The 17,292-nt window shown below is 42.8% G+C and overlaps 1 protein-coding gene across 5 annotated transcripts in view; it reads left to right on the top strand.

Annotated features, from left to right (window-relative positions):
* Positions 1-17,292, top strand: part of FBXO34 (F-box protein 34) — a 38,538-nt gene that overhangs the window by 777 nt on the left and 20,469 nt on the right. For 2 of the 5 annotated variants that reach the window (XM_062577590.1, XM_062577587.1), the window contains exon 2: positions 12,528-12,606. The exons of 2 other annotated variants lie outside the window; for them this stretch is intronic. The gene's annotated coding sequence lies outside the window, so the exon portion shown is untranslated. Of the gene's footprint in view, positions 1-96; positions 363-12,527; positions 12,607-17,292 lie in introns of those variants that run through there. One more of the 5 variants, XM_062577593.1, reaches the window with a different exon arrangement.

Raw genomic sequence — 17,292 nt, 5'->3', positions numbered from 1 at the left:
GCGCTCGGGCCGCCCTTCGCGTTTTCTCCGGTGAAGGGGCTTTACGGAATTGCACGTTATAATTCCCTTAGAGGGAAAAAGGAGGAAAAAGGAGGAAAAAAAAAAAAAAAGAAATCGTGGAGGCAGGCCGTTGTTTCGGAAGTCCAAAGTCTAAACCCGTAAATGCCTGGAGGTGGTTAATGTTGTTACTGCTTAACGCAGTGGCAGCACAATGACTGCTTGACTACCAAAAAAAAAAAAAAAGAAAGAAAAAAAGAAAAAAACCCTCTAGTTCTTTACTCTTTTTGAGCAATATGAGCAGGCTTCAGCAGCGCAGCCCTGAGGATTGCGGTCCTCCTTGCGTCCGAGCGACTCGTTCTTTGGTGAGCAGAAGATTTCCCCATGCAACTCCGCTTTGGTTGGGCCAGAGTGGCATTTTTGCCCTTGAAATCCTACCTGGAAGCCTTTTCCAGTGTTCTGTTTCCATTTTTTTTTCTCTCTCTCTTTTTTTTAATTTAAATAAATGTCTAATCCCTTGCTGCAGAGGATGGGAGCCTTTTGCATGCAGCGATTTGGGCCCTGCGGGGAGGGGACGGGAGCGCCTGGCATCGCCTTCCCGCAGCCCGAGTGAAAGAGCCTTATTGAGCTGCCGCGAAGGTAGCGTGCCCAGCTCTCCTTTCTGGGCGGTAAAGCCATAAATTCGCTCCAGCACGGGGCCTTGGCGGGGAAGACGTGGAATGTCAAGGAGCCGCCTGCTAACAAAGACGGTGCCTGTTAATTGCACAATGTGTATCGAAATCTGTCCCCTAAATGACAAAGTCCCGTTTTAATAGGTGTGAAAAGTTGTGAGATCTGATTTAATACCAGTGCCTTAAAATCTTCATGTGAGCTCCGTATGACTAAGTCGTTTCTTTCATATATAATTGGAGAGCTGGGCAAAGGTTGAAGAGGAAGCTTTATGTTTAGCTAAATACTCTTTAAAACTGTTTTTTCCCCCCATCTACCCATTTAGATGAGGATTGTGCGCACACGTGAATGCCTTGTCAAGCTGCAAGTAGTTTTCTTCTAGGTGTATGAAGCATCTTTGCGCGTCCATCCCGCCACACACGGCATTTTGCCGGCGAGACCCCGGCGGGCTTAAATAACCGCTAGCAGCGAGGGTGCCCGTTCATGGAGACGGGTCCCTTCGATCACACGGGTGCAGGTTTGATACCTGCTTCCAGTGAAGATAACAGCTTTTTTTTTTGCCACTGGTAGTTCAATCTGTAAGGAGGAAGGAAAAAAAAAAAAGGTAGGATTGGGCCTAAGCCTCTGATTAAAATCTAGTTAAGCTTTGGAAGCGTGCATAGCTCTTGTTCCTGCCTATTGCTTTTCTTGGCTTTTGTGTGGACTTTTTGGTCAGTGGACTTACCCTAGGCGTTCCTCTCCTCAGATTTAAGCTTTTGAAGGAGATCTTAGTTTAGGGAAAGTTGCTGATTAGAAACCAACTCTGCAGTGTTGTAAGCTCTGCAGTGGAGAGGGCACAGGAATGTCGGTTTGGTGTGTGTGGCAGTTCAGTTTTTTCTTTTTTTTTCCTTTTTCTTTTTTTTTACCATATTTTAATGATTCTGTTTCTTTAAGCTCTTTTGACTCTAGTAGCTTGTTAAGTAAAACTAGCATGTATTAAAGTGAGTGTGACAGCTTTAAAATTTGTTTCTAATGTGTGAATATTGTGCTGTAAAACAAGATAAGGACTGAATCAGGATAACTGCATTTAGTGCAGATTCTATTCTGGGTGTAGATATGGAATTAGTATGTGTTTATTTCCCAAATAAATTTCCTCTTTTCCTCCCCCGTTATGGGGGGCGAGGGGAATATCTACTGTATCACCTGTTAATCCTACTGTCTCAGTCTTACCCCTGTAGCAGAACTGGAGGTGTATTTGCTAGTGTAGGCATGGTAGGTAGTTTTAATCTAGTTATTTTGGGCAGCAGGACTGGCTGTGATGTAGGGCTTCTGTGACTTGCTCATTTGAGCACCTAGTTCATGGTTTAAAAAAAAAATCTAGGTTTCTGCAGTGTCATTGCAATGAGTATCCAAGGTAGATGGATTAAATACAGTTCAAGTATGCCTAAATGTGTTGCAGCACCATTGCAGTATGGAGATAATAACAATGTTTATTCAGATTCCTTTCCCATGCATCTGAGGTTCAGCCATCTCTTCCATAGGAGCCCCATGACTCCTTAATTGTGTTTTCAGAGTAAAAATACACTGCAGAGGTACACATATATGGCTGTAAAAAAAAAATCTGGTTTTATTTTTTAATCATTCAGAAATATTTGCTTGGTATCTTGGGGTGCAGAAAATAGCACTCTTTTTCACAGGATTAAAAAAAAAAATCTTGCTTTAGAAACTGCAGTGCCTGCAGTTCAGAGCAAAGTAATGCATTTAGGTAACACTGAAGCTGAATTTCTGCCAGTTAAAAATCTTGCTGTCCTAATATGCCATTTTGTACAGTGTTTGGAAGCTAATGTGCAATATTCTCCTGGCTTGCCGCAAAACAACTAATGATTAAAAAATCAGCAGATGTTGTGGTTCACTTAACTACTTGTTCTTGCATCATTCAGGTCATATCACACAATTAATGTTGCTAATGTTCAATCTAGCTTTTTTGGTTCAAAGAATGGAAATTATCTGAACTGCCATGGGATTTATAGAACTGTTTTGGCAGGAACTGGGCTATGCAAAGTAAATTATTCAGAACTGTTTTCATCCTTTCCCTGACTTGGAGAATCTCCTTTTTTATTTCTCAGATATTATTTGTTCATGCCAGGCTTTCATTTCTGCAGCCTTTCTCACTTTGATTTCTAAGTGATTTCTTTTGATTGCTTTGAGATGAATGAGATTTCCCCAACTGTGGCGGGGAGGGGGGAGCATGATAGGTACAAAATTTTGCATTCTTACTTAAACTCAGTGTTTCATTTGGCCACAGAAGTATTTTTTTTTTATGAGAAGTTTTGCTTTGTTTTGGGCAGGATTTCTGGTGCTTTCAGTCTGTTTACATTTAACATTGCAGAATTTTGGTAAATAGCTATTCAATCTACCATGTCCCTTGGTTTATAAGCATTTGGCGACTTAACCTTTCCCTTCCCCTGCTATGTCTCTTTAAATACTTGGTGGTTTTGGGTTCTTTTGGAGCTCATGGAGGTTCTGGAGATGTCTTCTAGGCTGTGTGGAGCTACAAACCAAGCTTGCTATTTCAAGTCTTGCACTTTGTTTTCTTACTTTCTTTACCACTTTTTTTTTTTTTTTAATTATTATTATTTTCTATTTGGAAGCTGGTGCCTCCGCTGCAAAACAAGAAGCTCGTGTTCTCCTACACCTTGAGTGCCCTAACTGTGCTTTTGCTTGACCTGCCTGAACTTTATTGAGAATTGTTTGCTCACGCTGCACGTATGATGTTGGTTGTTGCTAGGTGGCTGCCCCATGACATGTCGTGTGTTGCCATACATCTTTATGGACTTGTACCGGTATAAGCACAATAGAAACACTCAGGTTAAGGAAGACCTACAACTGAGAAAAGTTGCTGGGTCTTTCTCAATGTCTTTGAGAGCAGTCGGCTCTCCTGGGGCAGCGGATGGGCTTGTGTGCTGCGAGAAGATAAATTCGGGACATAGAATGAGGTTGAGTATCTTGGTCAAGGACATGGATGATCCAGCTGTCATTCAGCGTGGTGCTACGGACGAGCTGCTGGGTGTTACGGGGCTTAGAAGAGGGCTGCGTATTTTAAGCGTGAAGTAAGTGGCAGATCAATAATAATAATGGAAAAACAGGATTTGTGCTTTGACCCTATGATACACGATAGATGCACCTGGTTTTGGAGAAATAATGGGCAGAAACCGGAGACTTGCAGTTTGGGTGACTTGTCATATGCGTTCTGCCGATTAGCACATCAAGAGGGTTTATTTTTAGTCGAGGCAGACATTTTTCTTTGAAGAAACCTGTCTAGGCTATGAACAGTAATGTGTAATGAGAGAACTTGTTTCAGCTGAATTGTTGGTAGATAGTCAATTGGTTTCAAAAACTAAAGTCTTAAGTATGCAACCCCTCCCTGTGTTTAGTATCCTACTTAGAATGATGGAAAAGAAATACTCAGATTGTTTTTAATACCATATATACCATATATGCATTATTGGATGCCGTATTGATATTGAGGATAATGTTTTATCTCTGATTGCAAAATTAACTTCATACCCAGCTAATTCGGACTGCTGGAAGAAGAAGAGGGAGACTAACTTCACTGCTTTATTTGGGACCTGCTTATTGCTGTGCTAATTACTATGTATGAACTTGGAGAAATAGAATTAGCATACTTTTTGGCAAACCTTAACGGCAGCATTTTTTTTTTAACTTCAAACATGCCCAACATCTCTCAGCTACTTCTAGCTCCTTTTGTGATTTGTGCGTCAGTATTTTACAAGCTTTGATTTAGCAAAGTTCAATATTTTTTTTTCTCCATGCAGTGACTTACGTAATTAAACAGAAGCTTGCTGCCTTTCCCAGTAACTTTCAGCCTGAAACATGCAGAAATTCTTACTGTCATTCAAGTAAAAAAAGTGTTGAAAACAGAATCTCTTAAAATGAATGCTAACATGATAAAATTAAAACCTAGGTTTCAGTTGCTCTTTGGTGTGTGGGCAGAAAGCGTTCGATATTTTGGGTATAAATGGTTATAAAAGAGTAACCTTGGGGAAACTGGGGCATGTCAAGTCTGGTTGTGATTCTGCTAAAAGCTTCAGGAGCATCTAGGCTCACGATGTGAATTCTTAAGCTCCAAAGATTTGGGTTATAAAGTCGTCATTGCAGGATAGCTATTAAATGTTCTCTTACTAAAAGGCTGTTTCTGGCACATATTGCAACTTCTCAAGGTGTTTAGTGGTGCCTTTTCCACCTGGTTTGCTTTTGTTCTTGTGACCTTCTCCTTTTACTGATTCTTCTAGTTGCTAATTGAGGGAGGGCTGTAATCTGTAAAACATTAAAATGTTTGGAATTTTGTAGTAAAAAATACTATCTGCTTTCTTTATACTGTTATATTTTGGATACAGGAGCCTGGATTAATTTAAATTTGAATTATTTCCTGCCTCATGATGTTAGCCTGCTCTGTGTCTTAGTACCATTCCTATTTCACGTTGTGAAATGTGCAGTCTTAGGTCCTTCTCCCTCCTTCCTCCTCCCCTTTTTGTTGATCACTTAAGAATGCAGTTTCTTCCTTGGGATGAACTGGGTTATAATGCTCAGCTCTTTAATTCCTCCCTCTAATTGGCAGCATGCCAAGCATAAAATCTTGTTCATAAGTCACTCCAGAGGTTTTCTTTGTACATGCTATTTTATTATTATTATTATTATTTGCTTGCATGCTAAAACCATTTTTTTAAGTTTAGACCATGTGTAATCAGGTTGATGTGAGTGTATGTAGGCTTGGGTGTCACCACTCTCCTGTCCTGCAAGCAGCTTAAGGGCCTTCCTGGGCATTTTATTGCTTCCAGAATTTCTCATAGCATCGAAGGCTATTTGGAAGGCAGCTTTCCCTCTGCGTCTAGGTAGGTGAAATAATTTTCTGTTGCATCTAAACCTCAAGGACTAACTCATGGCTTGCTCCTGTGGTTTGACTTTCTGCAACGTGCTGTGCTTGAGGCTATATTTAAAGGAGTTTGGATGCTGTAGGGTCAAGCAGGACACGGTATGTATCAAGCAACAGTCGCTAGCGTTGAACCGGGGTATGCGTTCCCTGGGTCGGGTACTGCCTGATGGGCCCCTGGAGGTTACCTGCTGCTCCCTTTTGATTTATGAAGCTCTTAATTGAGGTCTGGGTCATGGACTTGGCCTCACTAGAGGCTTTATCGCAAGATACAAAACCCCTTTTTGTCGTGAAGCCTTTGCTGTGGCATAGAGGCTGCAGTGTTAATATGTTTGTATCTCCCAACGGGAACTGTTTGTGCTTCCCCCCCTGCCTCTGGAGAAGCACCCTGCAAGCCTGTAAGCAAAGCCGCTGCTTACCCAGCTCCCAAACTGGCCTTTTGCAGGGCGCCTGCTGGCAGTGCATGGCTTTGGTATCGCTGCCCACTGTGCCGACCAGGATTTTCTCATTAATTTACTCTCCTGAGCGTGTGGCCCGTGCTGGGGAGAAAAGGACTGTCCCGGTACAGCATGGGGTGCTGGCGTAGGGCAATCCCAGTGCTGAACTGCTGAATCGGGATGTGGCGGAAAGCTGCTTTTTTGCTTTTTTCTTTTCCTTTTTTTTTTTTTTTTAAGGGAGAATGATGCCTTACTGTCCTTTTTTTAATATATATTATATATATATATGTGAGGTAACTTGTATTTTAATAATGACACGAATTAAAAGATGTAAAGCATGCTTGTTTATGCATCTGAAATCTAAGTAAATCTGCTGCCACTTTTGAAATTCTGGCTGTCAGGGGTTTATGATCGCAGTGAATGCATCTCTGATGACATTAGAGGAAAAAAAATGCCATATTTCTCTTAGAATGCTTATTTTTCCTTGGGTGCAGTAGGACTGCAGATGTAGTTCTAGTAAAATGTATAACGACTTGCTTTGAATTAGACTCTCAGCAAAAGTTGCAGACATGGTTTTGATATAAGTTACCAGGAATTTTCTTTTAATGCTGAATTGCAGCATATCAGGTAAACTGGAGCTCAGAGCGGTTCACGTAGTGCTGCGCTCTCGCCACTGGGGATGCGGTGGGTGTCGCTGACAGTAGACTAAACCAGTTTCCCTAACGATTGCTATATTGTGCTTTAACAGCTTATGGGACTGTTAAAGTGGTATCCACTGATATGTCAGCTATAGGCTTCGGGCAAATCGTAAGACAAACAGGAGCAGTTTACATACCTTTGTAATGCCTGTCTCTGCAGAAATCTGCACGCTCTTCTTATGCTGAAAGGTGGGTGGCTTTTTTCTTTTTCCTGTTTTCTTTTGTATGCCAAGGTACAGTCATCAAGGAAAGTTAATTTTATGAAACTAATACAACTCGGTCGTTGGACTGAACGAATCAAAAGAAGGGAAGGCGCTGCATAGTGTCCCGTGGAAATGGCATTACTTGTTTTGGGGAAAACATGGAAAGAACTTAACTGGGAAAAAAGTCACAGAAGTTAATCCAAGCATTAGGCTGTTGCATCCCTATAGGAGCTACACAAAACAAGTTCAGTGATACTGCTAGTGGCATTAATATTGATTGTAAGTCATGGGGTTTCTTCCCCCCCCCCCCCTTTTTTTTTTCCTTCGGAGGTGGGGGAATTGCTTGTGTAATGTCAGGGTAAACCAGAAAAGACTCAATTTTTATCAGGTGGCTGTCCAGAAAGAAAAAAGAAAGCTTAAACGTTAGATAGAGAAGTCTGTCAGGCTGCTTTGCATTTGAAAAAGCTTAGAGATTTTTTGAAAAAAAAAAATATATAGAAGTCAGTGATCCCAGCTGCAGAAACTTTGCTGGAGGTATCAGTGAGGCAAGGCTGTTGGGGGAGGTCATGTCTTTAATTAGAGCAGCTGGAGCAGTTTGGTGTGTGAAGGGGGAGGACTGATGAGCTGTGCAGTATAAGGAGCCCTTGACATATCTTGTTGGAGTTGCAGTTTGGAAGCAGGCATTTATTCCGATTTGCAGTTTGGCTTGGAGTCTGTCCAGGTATGAGCCTCATATATACGGTTTTAGAAACAAAAGGTGCAACTCTTTAAGGGAAGATGGGGTGCAAACTGCTTAGATAAAGCCATCCAGCATTCTCAAAGCTGGGTTGCTAAAAGCTATGCAGAGTGACAGCATAAGATAAGACCAATGTATCATCAATTTAACGTGTTTAAATCTCAATGATGAGGCCCAGGAGGACTAGTAGGAGATGCTTTAAATTTAAGTAGAACCTCATAGGAAGAGCAATACCCTTTTTTTTTTTTCTCTTTTTTTTCCTTCCTTCCTCACACTGAGAACTGGTATGCTTTTACTGGAGTAGCTGAATGCAGGCATGTTAACCTTAATATATGCATGCGTGTGGGTACCTGAGAAAACATCCTGTTAAATAAAGCAGTGACTTTCTTCTGGGGAGATGCTGAGAATACCTCCCATGGTCTCTCAGCTGGGGCCAAGCCAGACTCGTTAGCAGCTTGCAAGTGACAGCTCTGCTTTGCTTTGTAGGTATTTTAAGTGATGAGGGTAGCAGAGCTGGAGGGAGATGTGATAATGTCTGTGCTTTTTTCGTTGGGGGGAAGGTGGTGGAGGAGGAGATGGAACTAATTGCATACCTTCCTGTTCCAGCTCCTGAATTATCGCTGGAGCAACCCACAGTCTGCTCTGATAGCAGATAAGCGGTGTGGCTTGCAGCACTTGAAACAGAACTTAAGTGCCCTCTCCTCTTTCTTGGAGTGAAACTAATTTCATCATGTGAATGTCAGCCAGGACAAGGTTTCTTGCAACTGTCGTGATGCTTCTCGGGGGCTTTGTGCATGTTAGTGGTGTGTCCTCGGTGCATCTGGCAAAAATAGCCTAAAATACTCTCTTCCCTTACTCAGCAGCTTCTGTCGAAGGTTCTTCCAAGTGATTTGGCAGGTGAGGATGCGTTTAGCTTTGGCGTTAAGTGTTGCAAACAGTTTTCCAAAGGGTTTAGGTAAAACCGGTTGGTGTTAAGACTGTGTTTGTTTTCCATAGAGCTGTGTGTTAATTAGGTTCTCTGTCTGCATTAGGCCCTGCATAGGTAATCAAAACAGCCCAAACAGACCTCCACCACCAAGTCTGCTGCTTGAGAACAGATGTTGCTGAGGTTAATGTGGTCACGTTGAGGAGCTTGTGCTTGAATTGCATAATTTTGATTCTGTAGTGTGGAAATGGCCTTAAATGCAACAGATGATGCAAATGAAAATTATTGGGCACAGCTTCAGAGAGGATTTCTGTCAATCTCTGGGAGAGAACAAAAGTGCATTTGTGCATCAGTCTGAGTCCTGATAAAATATTGTTCTTGGAGCTGATATTTCTGAAAGATGATGATGATTTTGAGGTAGCCCGTGAGAGACCACGGACAAGTGCCTGGATTTTGCATAGTCCAGTAGTGACAAATACTTAAACTCTTGTCAGGATAACTTTTTCTTGGATGGGCATGGAACTGGTGGATCATCCTCATGTATGCCTAAGAATACGCTTGAGTGTACGGTCAGTCAGGGTCATGGGAGGACAGGAATGCATTCAGAAAAATGTCTGATGATGAGCACAGGAATGCATTCAGAAAAATGTCTGATGATGAGCAGAGTGTTTTGGGGAAGAAAATGAAATATATATATTTTTTAATGTTGCTAGTTTTAGCAAGTTTGGGCTTGGTTGTATTGGCTGTTACATGGCCAGTAAGGTTGATCATGTCAAACAGCTAAGAGTGGGTCCAGCTGCAGTGTTAAGCTTCTAGAATAACTTAAGGTGAAGTAATGGTGAATTCTAGAGAATTAAAGACTATGAGGTCCCCTATCAAGTCTTGTATTTATTGAATGGCTTTAAAACAGAGAGATCCAAACATTCTTTGCAAGCTGGCTTATACATGGTGCAGTGGAGCAGATACATGCTTTGATAGAAAACAATGTGGGTTCTTTTAATTAAAAAAGTGATATAGTTTATTAATGATATATTTATTTCTTTTATGGGGGGAAAAATACTATCTTGAGCCAGAGGATGTCTGACCTGTGGCCAGCTTGGACAGCTGACCCTGTTGTTTCCTACGGTATCTTTGGGAAAAGGCTGCTCTAAGGGCAGTAGATGCAGAAGGGGACTCACCTGTGCGCAGGAGGCTCAGCTGAGTTTTGAGGAGGGGTCTGCAGAGTATAGCTCCTCCCTGCTATGGGGGTAAGCTCTTTAGCATGTATGCCTGCGGTGAAGGCAAACACTGCTTAAAGCAACACCTTGATACTTTCATGCTGAGACGGGCCAGTGGCTGATAAAATTGTGTCCTTCATAGAAGTCTCAAAGGAGCCATAAAGCTAGAGTCTACTTTGCTCGTTGCCAAACAATTATGGTGAGATTGCGTTACTTTTTCTGTCAAAAAAAAGCTAATCCTGCTTCTCAGAGAGGTGTGTTTGCCTTCCCAGCACTGTGCTCGACTTTGGAATCTCCCTGTGGTCTCTGTAAGGCCATTGTGGCCTTCCCTGTGCTCCGGATGTCCTCTTGAAGTTGTTTACTGACTTCTGCTGGCAGCAGTCCTGCTGTGGGGCTTTCTTGGTCTTTCTCTAGGTCTCTGTGGTTGAAGTCACCCCTTGGTGCTTCTGTCCTCTCCCTCTTGTGCTTGGCTTGGGTATCTGGTTGCCCCAGGGCTGCACAGGTTGGGAGCAATGTGTGGTTGATTGAATCTGGAGACATGACTGGTGTTTGCAAGCTGGAGTGGAGGTACTGGGGCTCCTCATGTGCTTCAGCATGGTATTTCATTACACCTTGACTGTAGGAGAGGAATTGGAAGCAAAGTATCTAGTACTGGTATTTTTGGGGTGCAGTATTTTAACGAGTACCTGGGAGGCCATGATCCCCTGAATTGTGTGGTGTCATAAAGATGTTAGCGAGCTTGGCTTCTTGGAACCCCTGTGCTGTATAGCGTCTAATCCTTACTCAGAGGGAGCAGATCTATGTGAATAAACTGTTCCACTTCAATGTGAATATACTAGATAGTTAATAAGAGACCTGTGCCTTGAATAACTAATCAGCCTATGTTATGTTGCAGGAGCTCCATGGAGGTGGAACATACTGGCTTTATTTTGATATGAAAACCCCTTGGCTTCAAGTTGCCCCCAGAATCTTGGCTCCTGCAGCCCTACAGGGCTGTAACTGGGTAACCGCTGGGGGTTGCAGGGCAGAGACAGGGGACAGCTAGGGAGCCTTGGTGGCTCAGAGATGGCGTTGGTTTGTAGGACTTGCAGATCAGGAGCCGGCGTCCTGGGAGTGCTTCACCTCTGGTCTGTCTTCCTTTTGGCATTTACAAAATTGAAAAGCGATGGGCTTTAAATTTTCTTTCTGCAGTTGTGGTCTCTAGCAGTGATTAGCTATCGTGCGATTTAGCATTGGAGCTGCCTGCGGTGGCTGATTGTGTAAGCTGGATCTTGCTCACGCGAACGGGATTGAGCCAGTGAAGGTGGTTGTACCAGTCATCTAGAAACTGGTGTAGCTCAGGCCTGAATCAAGCCCAGGCTTTTCAGGCTCAAACAGGTTGTGGAATTTATTTTTACAACACTATGGGGGTGTGTGGCAAGGGAGAGACAAATCAGCAGCAGTTCCCAGCCCCGAGGCTTGTGTTTGGCATTAGATAACGCAGCCTGGAATAATTATAACCGGGGACCTGGGTGGAGGGATGAGGAGAGGGTTGCGTCCACGCAGTGCACGCCAAGTGTTCCTTGCTGTGCCTGCTGCTTGGTGAGGGCACGGTTAAGAAATTGTGGGTGCGTCTGAGGTTACAGTGAGGATGGAGGTCAGCTTTGCAAGAGGAAGTGCTGCTGAGTTGTAGATGCTGGGTGCTGGAATAAGAGGAGAAAGCAGGAGAAGGTAACTGAAACTGGTTGAGTGTAAGAGGAGTGGCTGGGTTAACAGGGAGGCCGAGGAGGTGGAAGCAATCAGCCTCTGGGCGTTGGGCGTTACGAAGAAGTGACCAGACACCAGTGCCCAGACTCTGAAAAAGGTGTGTTTGGCATGAACGGAGGGACAAACAAGGAAAGGGGTCGGATGTGGCTACCGAGAGCTTCGTGGCCTCTCCTCTCTGCTATCCCTGTAACATGGAGTCCTGTGATGCCAGCTTAGCTTCTTCCTAGCCACCCAGTGGGACTTCTTGCGGCAGGGCAGCTGCCTCCAGCTATGGTCAGGGTGTCCTTCCAGGTGGTCACCACTTGCTGAAGACTCCTTTAAGTTGTGGGGTTGTTCTGTATGTCTAGCCTAATCAGAGAAAAACTTGGCCATGCGTTTTGGCATGCGCTAGGAAGAATGGTGGGACGTACCTGTCTCTCCTTGCCTGGCTTAGTCTGTGTGCAGGTAGGTCAGCCCAGGAAGCTGCTTTTGCTCCAGCTCGCTATGGGTACTCAGAGAGGTGGGAGCAATGTGAGCATGTTCTCTGCTCCTGCCGATGCGTCTCAAGCTCATAAAGACTTGCCACAAAGCAAGCTGTGGTAGTTCTGTGCCATTCTGGCCTATTTCAGGTTTTTGTGGAGCAACCCATCTAGGCCACAGAAAAGGGGATGCTCTACTTAGTGAGATGCTCCTTATGGTGTACATGGCAGGTGGTGTCACTGATGGTGATAATTCAGTTTTGGGCAGATGAGATACGGGGATCCACCATTCTGCCTCCTCATGGATACCAAGCTGTCTTTCCAACAAGTCTAAGTAGCAATGTACTGATAGCTTTCCATGTGTACCCCTTCCTAATGGGACAAATGAGCTGTCCTCCTGGCTCTTTTATGTGTTAGAGTGGTAAATCTCTTTAGTTTTAAGAGCTGGTTAGTGGTTTTAACGCCATTAGCGTGTAACTAATTTCCTTTTTTCTTCCCTTTTGCTCTTCAGAAATGCCATTCTCGTGAGTGTGCAAGAAACCTACAGAACTGTAATGTCTAACCCTACATGGAATAACAACTCTTGGAAGGTACCACCCTTTTTTAACTAACACCTATCTTTGTTATAGGATGGGTTAATAATGCACTGGTCAGTGTTTCATGTCCAAAGCTTGAAGCTGAAGAGCCATGTTGTCCATAATGCTGTGTTTTCTGAAAGGGTGACAGCCTTGTGACACTCCAGTTGCCGATTTCCAAAAAACCTTTGTGTGGCCCAACACGTGATTGGGGTGCCGAGAGGACCATCCCTACTTCTCCAGGAATGATCTCTCTTGACAGGTCTGGTGCTGCCTCAGGAACAGATGGTAGTTTCTATTCAGAGAGCGGAACTATGCTTTCTTCGTACTTAGTGGCCATCTCTGGAAATGTATGCCCTTTTTAGTGATTCATCGTGACTTGTCCATTTGTTTTAAGTTAATGAGCTTCTGGATCATCTTTCTTGACAAGAGGCTTCTAGACACATTTACAAGGAATATCATGATAGGCTGCAGTTATGCTTCAACGCTTAGATTGAAATATGTCTTAACTGTTTGTGCTGCATTAACCAGCTTTCAGGCATTGGCTTGCTCTGCTGCGTGATCCTGCAGTGATGCCATAATACTGAATTTTGGACTGCCCTGTGCATTGCTATGGCAACAGACTGATGTCAGACTCAAGGACATGACTTCAGTGTATGATCATGCAGAGGCACGATCTGGTTTGTGAAGGAGAAAGCTGACTAATGCACGTCACAAAAGCGAGTCAGGGTTACAGCTGACCAAGCAAGGTGCTTCAGTAGGAGAATTGTCCTTGCAGAGAGGCAGAGGTGGATATGCTCATGACTAAGACAGGACCCTTCTGCATGCTGAGCTGCCCTTTACAGTGGATAAGCAGAGATCTTGCAGGTATCCTGTATCTTTTAAACAGGTGGTGCTCTAGGGTGGGGAAACTTGCTTTTTGGCTTCAGACCTTTGAAACATCACTTCTTTGTTATTATTTTAAGAACTCAGTAGTCTTGTCTGCATACTGAGAACCCTTCTACCGGCTTAATGTCATTCAAACCATTTAATTGGTTTTCCAAAGCTTTTATTTTATCCATGACATTGGAAGGTGAAAGGGGAGCTCTGCATCTGCATTATGGTCACATTTTCCTATATCCTATTAGCAGATTCCAAGATTGTTTAATGTGCTCTCCACCCATTTCGTTTGGCTGCAACCTTTGCTCCCATGAAAACAAGGCTGATTGTTCTGAATTGCTGTGTGTATGTGCTTTGGCATGGCATGAAGGTACCTATAATAACACAACCATTGTCTGAGGCAGGGAAAAAAAGGCAGTTTGCAGCAGTAACTGCAAACAAAAGGGTGCAGGATTGGGGCAAGACAGATAATGTTATTTTTTCCACCCATCATATACAACAGACTATCAACATGGTCACCCCTCATCGTGACCTACATGATAGTGATATGGGCTTTAGTGTAGCTGTGAATATTGGGAATAAAGCACTAAAGTATTTGCATGTTGTTCCAAGTTTCTCTTTCCTCGACACGGTTCCGTTCCTCGTATCTAGGGATGAGGGGACTGAATGACTTTTCGACGATGCAGGATTTTATTTGCATACTGTGAGTGGTTTAACAAGTGCATGTGCTAAATGAAGCGTTCCCACTTCCAGTTAGCAGTTGTTGTGCCCTTAGAAAAAGTGCCTTTAGGTTTAACAGTGGCGTTTTGAGAGGTGACATTGTGCTGTGTGTTTAAGCGAACAGTTGGTTGCTCCAAGACTGAATGTTAACTTGGAAAAACTTTGGGATTCAGCAAATAACCAACCAAAGCTCCTTCGTGCTGAAGTAATTTTACTCATCTCCAAACACTGTGGAATAAAGCCTCTTAAGTGCAAGGTTTGGAAGTAACGTAATTGTTCTAAATGGTTAACATCCCAGGAATTGAGAATATTTAACAAAAACTCTCTTCTCACGCTTCTCACAGAAGTTTGGTTGCCTCCCCGGACAGGAAGCTGTAGACTATTAAAAAAGAGGCAGGGAGGAAGGCTAGTGACCCTCTCACTAAATCAGGAGGCTTGAATTTGGTGCTGGGTCTGAAGCTGAAAGGTCTGGAAGCTCTGCAAGATTTAGTGATTCCCTCTGCTCTGCAGTGAGCAACCAAGATAATGGGGGAAGGACTATCAAGAAGTCAGTCCTGCTAAAAAGAGCAGCTTTGTGATATGGTAAAGGAAGTCTGGAGAACCTAGGAAAAAGCAACAGATGTTTCTGAAAGTGGAGAAAAAACCTTTGTTCTCGGTGTAGTTTGCTCTCGCAGCAGAGCTGGCGGAGGGAACTGGGTACCAAACACGTCGGCGCACCCAGCGTTTAGCACAGGCATCCTGGAAAGCTGCTTTTTGGTACAGTGATGTGTTTCTCTCTGACAAATCCCTTATATGGTGACATCTCGCTGAGGCAGAAGTGAATAGTATAAGTACCTGTGAGTTTGCACAAAGATAGGTAAGTAAATAAATAAAAATAAAATTGGAAGTATTTGAGTATTTGATACTTCTCCTTAACAGCTTAGCAATAAAAAAGGCAATCTTAATGGATGTATAAAGTGGTACTTGGAAAGGGAAGCCATTCTCTGAGAAGGGAATGATGACAGAAAATACATAAAAAAGAGGGAGAGGTTGCTCGCAGGGTGTGTTTGAGTTGCAATGACTGGAAGTGTGATAACACAGGTCGCTGATCATGCGTATCAAAGTACGAAGGGCAGTGATTTTCCAGGTTGTTGAAACTCGCATCCCCCAAAAACCCCTACTTTGCTCTTACTAATAGGTCAATCCCCTGTAACTGGCTGTGAAATAAACCTGGGGGAATTTTCCCCTCCTTATGATGCACAGCCTCTGTGCTTTCTACTTGGCAGCTGCACCTTTAGATGATTAAAACCTGGTTTATTTATATTTTTTAACACACTATTCTTCTTTGCTCTGTTTATTTTTTTGCGTCTTGCTACTTCTCGGAGAGCAGTCAATTGCTCTTCCGGCTAATGTGCAAAACCCAAGATAACGTAAGGTTAGGAAATGGAAACTGCAGATGGGTGTCTCTACTTTTTTTTTTTTTTTTTAAAAAACACCCTAGGTGAATATGTGAGGTTTTATAACATGCATAGCTGCTACATTTCTAAAAATAATTTGGTTTTCAATACAGGACTGGGGAAAAAAGTGAGACATGAAGCCAAAGTGAACTTGTGTCTCTTGCCCCCCTAACGTTCCTAATCACACTGCTGTGGTCACCTATCTTTTAGGAAGCAGTTGTAATTACCCCCAAATTTGCAGGAGTAGTTCGGCCCTGGGACTGCTCTGGTCTCAGCACATAGTTTCATCGCTCTGTAGTGTTTTGAGAGGCTGCAGGGTGGGATGTGCCTGCAACGAGTTTCCAGATTCCTAACAGTGTGAGGGACTGTTTTTAATAGTGATGATAAAAACAGTTATTCCCAGTAGGAGGTTAGTCAGTGGTACAATTATCAGAGCTATGAAACAGTGCAGAGATGGCTCCGAGTGGAAAAACAAAGGCCTGAAACTTGTTTTCTTGAGGGAGCTGTTTGAAACCATTTCCTGCAAGCTTGTAGAATATTAGCAAGTGATGTTCAATGGTGAGAGATCAGGCCAGTGCAGCTTGATTATTACTTTAGTAATTTAGCTTTTGGGCTGGCAGATCTGAGTTGGCTTTCAGGAAAGGGCTTTGGAAGCAATCTGTTGCTGAAAGCCGGGATGCCGAGCAGGAATGCTGGAGATGGCAGGTTTAATTTGTTCTTCCCTTGTACAGCGTGCCTGTGCCGTTGGGAAAGCTAAAAGCGTGCAGAGTATTTTCACAGTAAAGTAACAATCTCTAGCCTGCAATCTAGTTCATTTAAATCATCCTTCTTAAAAAGCAGTTTGGGGTACTCTGGGCTCTGCTTAGTTTCTTGCTGCTTAGTTTTTGTATTTTCACTGCTTTGTCCCAGAGGGGGAAACCTTGAAAAGAGGATATTGATTTGTATTGGGGATTGGTTATTGAATTAGGTAGTAATATGTATATCTTCCATAGCTGTCTTGCTTATAAAGCTATTTTGCCATTGTGAAGTCTAAAAATTCTGTGAAAAAAATAGGTCTGATTTTTTCAGACAAACTTTTCTAAAAGTTAATGGTTCTAAAATGATCGTGACCTATAAAGCATTACAGCAGAAGGATTTTTGATGTGAAGGTATTCTTGTAGAGGTATAGGTTGCTAAATTTTGGAGATTAAATGGGAAAGATTTTGAGTAAAACTTCTCACAGTGAGCAAAGTACTTGAACATGCAGAAGCCAGATCTTACTGAAATTTAAATGCTGCTTTTTCAGCCTTTGCTTTTTTCTTTAAAGAATGAGTTGCAGCAAAACTCGTGCTATGGTTGGAACTTCTGAAAAAATAACTGCGTTAGTTGCTATATCTTTAACTACAAAGCTTAAAAAAATGCTAGACTGCTTTGTTTCAAGTGACTTTTAGAGTTATTAATGGAAAAATATCTTCAGATCTTTTTCTGTCTACACTTTGCGTGGATTTTGATCCACAAATTCAAAATTAGCTTAGATTTTACAATGTTCTTTTGAAACACTCGTGTGAAAAGATGCTGCGTTTAATATTGGTCTCTTCTGCCATTTAGCAGCCAAAAAAACCAACCTTATCTGCAGCCGAGTTTCTTCGGCAGAAGATGTTCTGTGCATGTTCTTTTTTTAAAAAAG

This window comes from Rhea pennata, chromosome 5 (assembly GCF_028389875.1).
Source record: "Rhea pennata isolate bPtePen1 chromosome 5, bPtePen1.pri, whole genome shotgun sequence".
Lineage (NCBI taxonomy): Eukaryota > Metazoa > Chordata > Aves > Rheiformes > Rheidae > Rhea > Rhea pennata.
The sequence above is the reverse complement of the archived record's forward strand: the minus strand, read 5'-3'. Positions and strand labels throughout refer to the sequence as shown.